Here is an 11990-nt window from a genome sequence, read left to right as displayed (position 1 = left end):
ATTTTTGTGTTGAACAATAGGAAACCATGGACAGCTGGTTTCGACTGAAGCCTAGTTTTCATATTTTAAACATGATCATTTGAGGTCAGAGAAACCGAAACTTGACTAAGAGTGTTACTTTTTGAAAAGAAGAAAGACGGCTTGTTTTGAGAACTTGCTATGAGCCAATACCTCTATTAAGTACTTTCCATGAACATTCACAATGTCCTGTGAGATGTGCCCTCTGATTACGCCCAAGCAGAGGAGAAACTGGCCTGCCAACTGGTGGAGTGCCTGCTGGGGTCACAGTAAAGGACAATGCTGGTGCTGGAATCTCACCCACCTGCTTCAGCAGGGTGGGCTCCAGATGAGTTTTCTTTCCTGAGAAGTGCCCAGGGAACAGGATCAGCATTGGTCTTTTTTTACATCCCTATATCAGCATCAGGCTCTGGGTGGTATTTACAGTGACTTAGAGAGGAAGAAGTGTACTGGCCATTGGATGCCCTTGAGTAATAGAGAGTATCAGTCTACGGGGCTATGCCAGCTTGGGGACCTCAGGGAAGGCTTTTGATTCTGTCCAAACAGCCTATTCATTTACAGGTGGCCGAGACAACATACATATCTCTTGACACATTTACCCCTTCCCAGATCTCAATTGTTTTGGGGAGAAACTTCAAAACAAGGATTTTTGTATGTGGTATAAGAATAATATGTTCTTATTTACAAATTTTAAATCAACCAGAAACATATTATATGTTCACGAGTAAGACTTCCCTACACATTTATCTCCTGTTGTTTTCCCTTCTCTTTTCCCATAACCTTCTGTTTTCTCCCTCCTATTCTCTTCCTTTCTGGTGTTTCTCTCTTGCCTTCATCTATTTGGAGGAGGAAGGAGGTGAGAAAGGAAAACATGGGAAAAAAGAGAAGTCGTGGCAAAGCAATTATGCTAAGAAATTCTTTTACATGTAGCATATGCTTGTGCCATACCACTTCTTGGGTATTTGCTTCCTGGTTTTAAACTTTTTTTTTTTTTTTCTTTTTTGAGACGGAGTCTCGCTCTGTCCCAGGCTGGAGTGCAGTGGCGCGATCTTGGCTCACTGCAAGCTCCGCCTCCCGGGTTCACGTTATTCTCCTGCCTCAGCCTCCTGAGTAGCTGGGACTACAGGTGCCCGTCACCACGCCCGGCTAATTTTTTGTATTTTTTTAGTAGAGACGGGGTTTCACCGTGGTCTCGATCTCCTGACCTTGTGATCCACCTGCCTCGGCCTCCCAAAGTGCTGGGATTACAGGCGTGAGCCACCGCGCCTGGCGGTTTTAAACTTTAAACTTTATTTCTTAAGATGAAATTCTTTAGAACTACTGAGGGTGACTTTTTCCTTACCATTTTTTGTGCCTCAAGCAGAGAACTGGAGTTCTACATTCTGGATGCATGTCTTGCTAAATGTGTGACTTGGGACAAGCAATAGCCCCTTGCACTTTTCACTTCATTATCAGTTATACAGAGAATAATACATGTTTTACCAATCAGACAGGGCAGCTGTGAAGATGAAAAGAAACAGCAAGGAAGCCACACCGACAAAAGCCTGATTCCATGAAGCAATTCTGGTCACACCATAACATTTCTGTTCCTTTCCCCTTCCTTTCTCCATAGTCTTATTTCCTCTTTTCTGCCTTTCTCATCTGCCATTTTAGCAATGTCTCATTTATTTGGCATATCAATAAATAAGGTGTTCCATTAGAAAGTAATGGATTTTTTTACCAAAGTAAACCATGGAAGTTATTTTTTTTTTAGATTTCATCATTTTAAATGGAATATTTTAAATACAAGAATTACTTATATTCTGTCTCTTTAGACATAGTTTATTAAACACAATGTACGTTTCCTGATGATTCAGGATTATCTTCACTATAAACACATGCTGCTCTCCCTCAAATTGTTGACACCCACCCCGTGCTGCCATTAGTACACATACTGCCTCCGTTACTGGAACTTACTTCTATTGTTTCACCTTAACCCACCGTCTAGCTTATATTTTACAATCTTTCTTCCCAAATAACTCTAAGTTCCTTGATGATACAGACTGTCATTCATTTAATTCCATGTCCCAGTGCTTTGCATGGTGTCCACATTGTAGTATGAGTTTAGTAAGCACTATCTGAAGTTATAAAAGTCACTGATAAGCTGAACACCTATTCATTTCTAGGGGAGAAGGAACTATTTGCAACAACCATGTTGGTTTACATAGATTTAGTCTTCACAACTGATTAAGGAAGGTAATATTACCATCTCCATTTTAGAAATGAGAAAAATGAGGCTCAGATAAATTAAATACCTGCCCAAGGTCACACAGCTACCAGCAGAAGAGCTGTAACTTGAGTCTGGACCTGTCTTATTTCAAAGTCTATTCTTTTCCTGCCACAACACATACCACGTACAGTAACTCCGACGCTGAATGGGCTTTGTGGTTTGAGATGAAGTTCATGGCTTTTACAATTTTTCTGCCCCACCCTCAATATTGCCTGCCACCTCTTTGGCTATCATTTGTCTCATCCCCTCTTTTACTGCCCTAATCTGCAACTGACTTAGAAAATACTACGTTTGTTAGACTTGTTTAAAAGGAAGAATAAAACATTTTCAGCAACAATAAAAGGAAAGAATGACAAATGGTTTTAAAGCTGCACACTGACCTGCGCTGAGTAGTAGCACCTAGAGTTGAGGTTTCTGCAGCAATATCCATGGCTCTTTAGGAACGAAGGCCCACAGGGAGTGACAGTTTCTGGCGTGGTTAAGTAAAGGGAAAGTAAGGCCACACTTCTGGGACCTGGAGAGTTTTCAATAAGTAAATTGCAATGAAAAAGACCATGTAATCTTGGCATCATCTATCTAGATTTTCAGATGTGATTTTTGCCTACTCCTGGTTCTTAACTGGAGGATATATTGTTAAGGAGGCTAGATAAATGACGTCTGGATAACCAAAGTGTTCATAATGGTCTTTTTCTTTCTTGTTCTTCTTACTTTATTTTTCTTGGCCCATGCTCTGTGTTTTGGGTCTTAGGTTTGGCAGCATCACCCGTAGCACCTGTGGGCTTTATCTAAGTCACTGAGAGCACATAGGCCAAAGAGAGTGCAAACCTCTGGTACAAATTAGACAACTGCAAATGAGCAAGTAAATTATCAAACAAACAAATGACTCCAGTTGGCATAGGAAGTTTTTTCCAGAAATATTGTTCATGTGAAGATTTAATTATACATGGTACCCAAGCATACATTGGGTTGCTGATAATGTCTCTGGACTTCAAGTCTGCCTCATTCTTTCTACTTCCACAGAGCTGATGACATTTCTTGGGCTCTTTTGCTACTACTTCTGTCTTTGTTACCACCACTTCTGCTCCATGTATAATCTCCTTTGCTTGCTTTCCTCTTCTCTCTGCCTTTTTTATTTCTAATTTTGTTAGGCCCCTATCATGTCATCTGAGCTTCTTGGCTACTTCTCCCTGAAAAGACTGACCTTTTTTATAAATCTCTATTAAACCAGAAGATTTCTTCCCTCTTTATGGAGAATTAATCAATCCTGGCTTATCCACCATAACTTTCATATCTCTGGCTCCTCTTAATCATATACAAAATACTCAAAGCTCTTGGTTTGTTTCCTTTTTTACAAGATGCACATTATTCTTCCTTTTGTAACTGACACCATTCCTGGTGCTTGAACACTAGACTCCAGATAACTGAAGTTATGCTGTACTCCATAAAGCCTAGCTGCCAGAAGCCACTTCTCCATTGTCGCACACATGGTAGTTGATGTGTACATTCACGACCCCTCCCAGGAGGTATCCAGGTTAGGCTCAACTTCCAAGTGCCAGCTCCAACAATTCCCTTTCTCTCACGCTTCACCATGTATCTTAAAGTAAAGGAAACTGGCATCACCAGACGGGTAACCAGAGAGGTAACCTGATTTTCTTAAATCATTATAGATAGATTAGGTAGGTCGATAAATAGACCAATTATTTTGTGGCAACTCATAGCAAAACATAGTGAGTTTCAGTCCTGATATTAAAAACTCCTAATACATGGGCTTTAATTTTCTAGAAGATCATCTTTAAAATATGGTTCCTGATGGTTTCACATCACCCAGGTACCAGTTTATCAAGTGGCATCCTAAAGGACCCTGTTCTGCCATTAGCCTAAGACCAGGGTTACCTGCTACTGCAAACTCAATTAAATAGAGTTGTGCAAGAAAGAAAAACACTAGAAAAATATCTTTGAGGAAGAATGAGGAAGGGTTTATTGTTGTTATTTTGTTGTTGTTGTGTAAGATATAGACTTTTATCTATGTTTATCTGTTGAGGAGAAACAAGAAGAGAGAGAGAGAGAAAATACTGAGTGGGTGGGTGAAAGGAGGTATTTGTGGTATAAAATTGTGCTGTTCAATATGATAGCCAGTAACCACATGTGGCTATTGAGCACTTGAAATGTGGTTAGTCTAAACTGAGATGTGCTGTGAGCACAAAACACACATAGAATTGTGAAGACTTAGCATGAAACAAAAGCATGTAACTATCACATTAATATTTTTCATATTGATTACAGGTTGAAAAGATAATACTTTGGCTATAATTGTTTAAATAAAATACATTGATAAAATTAATTTCACCATCTATTTTCGTTTTTTAAAATGACTAGAAAATTTTAAATTACACATATGGTTCACATTTGCGACTCACATTATGTTTTTTTTGACAGCACTGTTCATAAGGTCTTATCTACCCAGACTAGGTTCGATGAGGAGTAACAGGAAACATTAAAATTACCCACAGTGATTACAAAATAGAAATGTTTATTGATTCCTCACATGATAGGCCAAAGGTAGACTGGACTAAAATGGCTTATGATCATCAGAGACTCAGGCTTCTTTAATCTTTCTGTTCCACCATCTTAAGCCCACTGCCTTGTGATCCAAGACTGCTGCTAAATCTCTAACCAGAAAAACCACACTCCAGCCAGTAAGAAGAAGAAAGGAACCCATTAAGAATATATCTCTGTGAGGCCTTCTATAGCCATCTTGTACAATCTTCCCTGATTGGTAAGAACCAGCTTTGGTCAAGATATGAGCCATCTCTGTAAACTTTGGGGAAGAGGGGAACTAACTACTGTGATCTGGTCCCATTTCCATTACTTGGTCCCCTGTATCGAACAGTGCAGACTTTATTCCTAACAGTCAAGCGCACAGCTAAACATCAGGAATTATATTTAGGATGACCATTTGTCCCAGTTTGCCTGAGAGTCTGTTTTTGTATGTGTCGTCCTGGCACAATTATTAATAGCTCCCCCTTTCTCTCTCTCAAGTGTCCCAGTTTGGATGATAAATTATATGGTCACCCTTGTTATGTTTCCAAGAAGAAAGAGAGAAACAGATGATAGGGTGGCAATTCTCTCTGCCAGGGGTTCTTGAGAAATCACTTAAGAAATCCTTAGCAAATAAATATGTCATCCAACCCACCCCACCAGTATTCTGAAGCTGGTTGGAGGTGGGTTGAAGGAGATACGTATTTGCTAAGGACTTCTTGTGATCTCCATACAGACAAATTAAAGGACTTTTCTTACCCTTTATTATTATTATTTATTCGCTTAAATATATATGGTGCAACTCCACTTGCCAAGTGCTGTGGATTTGGGAGATGTAGAGGTAAAACAGAATTTAATACTATTAATCCCATACTATTAAACCCATTTTCTATTATAATGGAGTAATAGGAGTTTGAATTATCTGAATAATCTCAATCCTGGAACTGCTATTTCTCCCCCTGAATACTTTTGTAAGTCTCTTTCTGTCTTTTTCTGGTTCCAGAAAATTCTAGCCTATTGTTTTCCAAAAGTCTTCAAATATATTGCTAATTCTTTAAGAGAGTTCCTAGCCAAATAATATTTGGAAATGCAGCATTATTAAAGCATTATAATGCAAGTTAGTACATTAATAGAATTCCCATTTAACTTTTCTCAACTGAATAGGTTTGGGGTTTAATACCTGCTAACATCTAATGCAGCATCGCTTTGTACTACTCCTAGAGTCCCAGAAGTATGAAGATATTATCAGACTCTTGGTCCTCGGTTCCTCCCTCTACACTCTGCTGCCTCATGCTCACATTTGTTCTCTATTTTTACTTCTAAAGAAGTAATGCCTAAGCTACCTTCTCTAGCCTTTACCTCATTCTCAGAACTAACTAACTGGACATCTCTGCTTAAGTTAAAGTTGTAATCTCAAACTTAACAACCTCAAATTTAATTTGACTTTTTGTCCATAATCAAGTCTCCCCTGATGCATGCCTGTTTTTGGAATAGTACTACCTGCAGTAGACATTTTGTTTATCTGTTTGTTTTTGGTTTTGTTTTAGTCTGGGGATTTTTTGTTGTTGTTGAGGGTGAAGGGAGGGGTTAGGGAGCAAGTCTAGCAGTATTGCACTTCATTCCTATTTTTGTTTTAGTGAGAAGTGCATTACCAATGGCTCCTGGCCAGACCAGGCTTGAGCATGTGGTCTGGGCTCAGCCAATCAGCCTCCCACTGGGCACTTTGAATTTTGAGTTATTAATATTAGAAGAGAGATGTAAGAATGGTCTAAATGCATTCACAGCATGGTGGGGTGACATTAGCAGTGTTCTGTGACAACAGTGTCCTCAACTTGGTTACTTTAGATGATTATGATGCAACCTAAAGTTTGAGAACCACAGTATTAGGGCTTATACATCAGCTTTTCCAAGAATAATTATTTCACCCCAAATTGACTCTTCCATTTAAATTCTATAACCCTTAATATCTATACCACTCATGCTGAACCTATCCCATATTGCTTTGCAGTTATTTATCTTATCTCTTGACCAGCTTCTTAGCTTCTAGGAGGCAGGGTGATATAAATCACCATGACTGACATAGAGTAATAACTCACTTAATGAATCAATGAATATTCACTAGTGACAAATTAATTGCTCCTGATATATGAACTTCCCCATTTTCTATAAAATAAACTTTAAATTAGTTCACTTCTATTCAAGAGCTTCTAAAGTAGGGATCCTCAAATTTGCCAGATGTTTAATTAACCTAGAGAGTTATAACAAATATTGATACTCACGTCAGAGCTCTATAGATTCTTAAGTAATGGATTTGGGGTGCAGCAATCTGGTCACTGTGGTTTTAAAAGTTTCTGAATAGTTACATATTGTAGGCCAGGTGGTGTGTAATCCAAAGGCTGAACTGCAGGAGCAGTTTACTTGGGAGTTTCTGAACATGCAGTTCAACAAGATTCCCAGATGATTCCTATATACTTTAAAGTATGAGAAGCACTTGGTTTAGAGCAAGGATGTTCAACAGAAATATAATATGAACCACATATGTGAACATTAGTGAAATATTTTACAACATTTTTTTGCACCGAGTCTTTGAAATCCAGTTTGTATTTTATACTTACAGCATATCTCAAATCAGACTAACCACATTTCTAGTGTTTCATAGCTACATGGGGTTAGGGGTCACCGTACTGGATAGTGCATATCTGCAGTGTTCTCACCTTTCCTTCCCCAGCACCAACTATAGCTTTCCTTACAAAAGCTTTTTGCTTTAGTCAAAAGAAAATTTTCGTCAAACATTCAGCCTACCATTCACTTTCCTCTCTTCCACTGTTACCTCCACTGCTCTTCGAAGGCTGGAAAGACCTCCATCTGCTCCCTCCTGGTCTAGGTTCCATTTTTTTTCCTTTAAACACATGGTGAAACCTTCCTAATATGGTTCTAGATTACAATGATTAGTTGCTACTCTAAAGTTTGCAGGGTAAACATATATTTTCATCTATTAGGGGAGACAGTAAAAGATGGTTTTAGAAGGCTAAACATGGAATGTAATTAGAATGATAAGACATGCTGCCCTTCTTAATAAAAATGAAACCCAGACCTCAGAAGGCCGATATTGAAAGGCCAACTCTGTGGTGAGGAGTGACAGCCTTCCTAGGAAGGCTAAATCAAACTGCACAATTCTACTCCTGGAGATCTTCCATGGTTACCCTTGCCTACCTTGCCCTGACCCCATAATGCTAGAATAACTAATGCTCCATCTCAAGCATAAATTCAGGTGTGAGCAACAACTCCTCTCTTGATTGCTCTAAAATTTAACTGAGATAAAAATGAAATATTCAAAAAATACCTTTTCAGTAGCCAGAAGGCAATTAAAACAAAAATTTCGGAGTCCAATGAACTTAGACAATGTATAATAGTTTGTAAAATTTAGCCTGTTTTGTGTATGAGCAAGATTACCCAATTCACAGACTGCAGGATGGGGAATCAAGAAAGAACTTGCCAAGTCCCCCCGTTCCTTGATCTTCTTCTCTTTCCACATGGTGACGCTATGTTTAGGCTACAAACCTAGCTCTTCCTAGACATCTTGACTCCAGTTGGTCTAGATTTGCACTGTCCAATACCATAGCCACAAGTCACATGCGTGGCTGTCAAATACTTGAAATGTGGCTAGTACAAATTGAGATGTGCCATACATGTAAAATAAATACTAGATATCAAGATTTGTTACATACATGAATTTTCCATTGCTGCCATAAAAAAATTACCTTAAATTTAGTGGCTTGAAACACCCCCTTTATCACATTTGCTATCTCACAGTTCTGTAGACCAGAAGTCCCATATCAAGTGGCTCAGCTGAACCCTCTGCTTAGTAGAGACTCATAAGGCCAAAATCAATGTGTACATGGGGTTTCCTTCTTTTCTGGAAGCTCTAGAGGTAAATCTGTTCCAAACTAATTTGGATTGTTGGCTGAATTCTGTTCCTGTGGTTGTAGGGCAGGAGTCTTGTTCCCTTCATGGTTATTAGCCAGAAGCCTCTCAGCGCCTTAAGGCCACCTGCATTCCTTGTCACATTGTCCCCTCCATCTTCAAACCAACAAGGACATGTTGAATCCTTCTCATGCTTTGAATCTCTCTGAATTATCCTGTCATATCTCTTCTTCTTCCAGCCGGAATAAATTCTCTGCTTTTAAGAACTCATGTGAGGGAGCTTTCCAAAACACTTGGTGAGAGATGGAGGAGTGGTAGCTGCCCAAACTCCTTCTTGCTCCCACACACCAGCCCTAGCCCACTTGCCAGCTTTAGAAAGTGGTGAAAGAAACCACTTACTGTAATGGTTTGGGGGTGAGACTCAATGCCATCCAGGAAGAGTTAAGAGAGTCTTACAGGAAACTGATCTTGAATTACTACACTGGTGAGAATCCAAATAACGAACAGAAGTGTAAACAGATTTCTTAAGCTTATGAAGTACTCTCTGAAGCAAGGAAAATTGAATTATTTGAGAAAAGAGGAGAATGGGCAATTAAAAAGGGTGAGTGGCAGTATTGGCTCCCTCACGGACATAGTTGATATGTTATTTGAAGGAAGAGGAAGGATGCAGAGAGAAAAAGAGGTAAAAATATTGTGCATCAGCTCTCAGTAACCACAGAAGATGTATTTAATGGTGCAACAAGAAAACTAGCTCCATAAAATAATGTGATTTGTGACAAGTGTGTAGGCCAAGGTGGTAAGAAAGGAGCAGTAGAGTGCTGTCCCAATCACTGAAGTACTAGAATGCAAATAAGAATCATCAGGTAGGACCTAGAATGGCTCAAGAATCTCAGTCTGCGTGCATGGAGTGCCAGAGCCATGGGGAGCAGAACAGTCCTAATGACAGATGTAAAAGCTGCAATGGAAGGAAGATAGTTTGAGAGAAGAAGAGCCTACAAGTTCACGACAAAGGCATGAAAGACGACCAGTAGATATCTTTCATGGTGAAGGAGATCAGGAGCCAGGAGATATTATCATTGTTTTAGATCAGAAGGACCATGCTTCCTTATTCGACCAGAAGACCTTTTCATGTGTATGGACATAAAACTGGTTGAAAGGCTGCATGGCTTCCAAAAGCCAATACCCACCCTTGACAACCAAACCCCAGTCAACACCTCTCATCCCCCAACTCAGATTGTCAAGCATAGAGATACTAAGTGTGTGCTAAATGAAGGCATGACAGTTTATTGTAGATCCTATGAAAAGGATCACCTAAGCATCAAATTTAAGGTCTACTTTCCTGAGAATGCCTTTCTGTCTCCTGATAAACTTTTTTTGCTGTAATAACTCCTGCCTGAGAGATAGGAAGTAAAAGAGGCTGATGAAATGGATCAAGTACATCTGGTGGATGTTGACTGGTATCAGCAAGGATGGGCCATTACAATGGAGAAGCTTATGAGGATGATGAACATCATGCCAGAAGTGGTGTTCAGTGTCAAACCTCTTAATGGTGCCAGTGAATAACATTCACTGCTGGTATTACATATGCAGCAGTGAATAAGTGAAGGACTATAACCAAATGCTCACTTCTTGGTATTGTTTTTGTTTTAATACTCAATTGTAGTAGTGTTTTAAAAGTTAAATGAATAATAAGTGAAAATATAAAAGCTCTGACTTTGCTCTAAATATATGTTGACATCAGGGTGCAAGATGAAGTTTAATATCTGTAAAAATTACTTTCAAGAAAAGTTCCCTCTCTGGAGCAAGATGGCCGAATAGGAGCAGCTCCAGTCTTCAACTCCCAGCGCCAGCGACACAGAAGACCGGTGATTTCGGCATTTTCAACTGAGGTACTGGGTTCATCTCACTGGGGAGTGCCGGACGATCGGTACTGGTCAGCTGCTGCAGCCCGACCAGCGAGAGCTGAAGCAGGGCGAGGCATTGCCTCACCTGAGAAGCGCAAGGGGGAAGGGAATCCCTTTTCCTAGCCAGGGGAACTGAGACACACAACACCTGGAGAATCGGGTAACTCCCACCCCAATACTGCGCTTTGAGCAAACAGGCACACCAGGAGATCATATCCCACACCTGGCCGGGAGGGTCCCACACCCACGGAGCCTCCCTCATTGCTATTACAGCAGTCTGTGATCTACCGGCAAGGCAGCAGCGAGGCTGGGGGAGGGGCGCCCGCCATTGCTGAGGCTTAAGTAGGTAAACAAAGCTGCTGGGAAGCTCAAACTGGGTGGAGCTCACAGCAGCTCAAGGAAACCTGCCTGTCTCTGTAGACTCCACCTCTGGGGGCAGGGCACAGAAAACAATAACAAAGCAGCAGACACCTCTGCAGACGCAAACGACTCTGTCTGACAGCTTTGAAGAGAGCAGTGGATCTCCCAACACGGAGGTTGAGATCTGAGAAGGGACAGACTCCCTGCTCAAGCGGGTCCCTGACCCCTGAGTAGCCTAACTGGGAGACATCCCCCACTAGGGGCAGTCTGACACCCCACACCTCACAGGGTGGAGTACACCCCTGAGAGGAAGCTTCCAAAGCAAGAATCAGACAGGTACACTTGCTGTTCAGAAATATTCTATCTTCTGCAGCCTCTGCTGCTGTTACCCAGGCAAACAGGGTCTGGAGTGGACCTCAAGCAATCTCCAACAGACCTACAGCTGAGGGTCCTGACTGTTAGAAGGAAAACTATCAAACAGGAAGGACACCTACACCAAAACCCCATCAGTACATCACCATCATCAAAGACCAGAGGCAGATAAAACCACAAAGATGGGGAAAAAGCAGGGCAGAAAAGCTGGAAATTCAAAAAACAAGAGCGCATCTCCCCCGGCAAAGGAGCGCAGCTCATCGCCAGCAACGGATCAAAGCTGGACGGAGAATGACTTTGACGAGATGAGAGAAGAAGGCTTCAGTCCATCAAATTTCTCAGAGCTAAAGGAGGAATTACGTACCCAGCGCAAAGAAACTAAAAATCTTGAAAAAAAAGTGGAAGAATTGACGGCTAGACTAATTAATGCAGAGAAGGTCCTAAACGAAATGAAAGAGATGAAAACCATGACACGAGAAATACGTGACAAATGCACAAGCTTCAGTAACCGACTCGATCAACTGGAAGAAAGAGTATCAGCAATTGAGGATCAAATGAATGAAATGAAGCGAGAAGAGAAACCAAAAGAAAAAAGAAGAAAAAGA

At 40.6% G+C, this 11990-nt stretch overlaps 1 pseudogene; it reads left to right on the top strand.

The window, feature by feature from the left end:
• Positions 1 to 3875: 3875 nt before the first annotated feature.
• Positions 3876 to 10349, top strand: LOC112622671 (annotated as a pseudogene).
• The last annotated feature ends 1641 nt before the right edge of the window (positions 10350 to 11990 follow it).

The sequence above is a fragment of the Theropithecus gelada genome, chromosome 4 (assembly GCF_003255815.1).
Source record: "Theropithecus gelada isolate Dixy chromosome 4, Tgel_1.0, whole genome shotgun sequence".
In the NCBI taxonomy this organism is placed as follows: Eukaryota; Metazoa; Chordata; class Mammalia; order Primates; family Cercopithecidae; genus Theropithecus; species Theropithecus gelada.
Note: the sequence above shows the minus strand (reverse complement) of the source record. Positions and strands in the feature narration are given on the sequence as shown.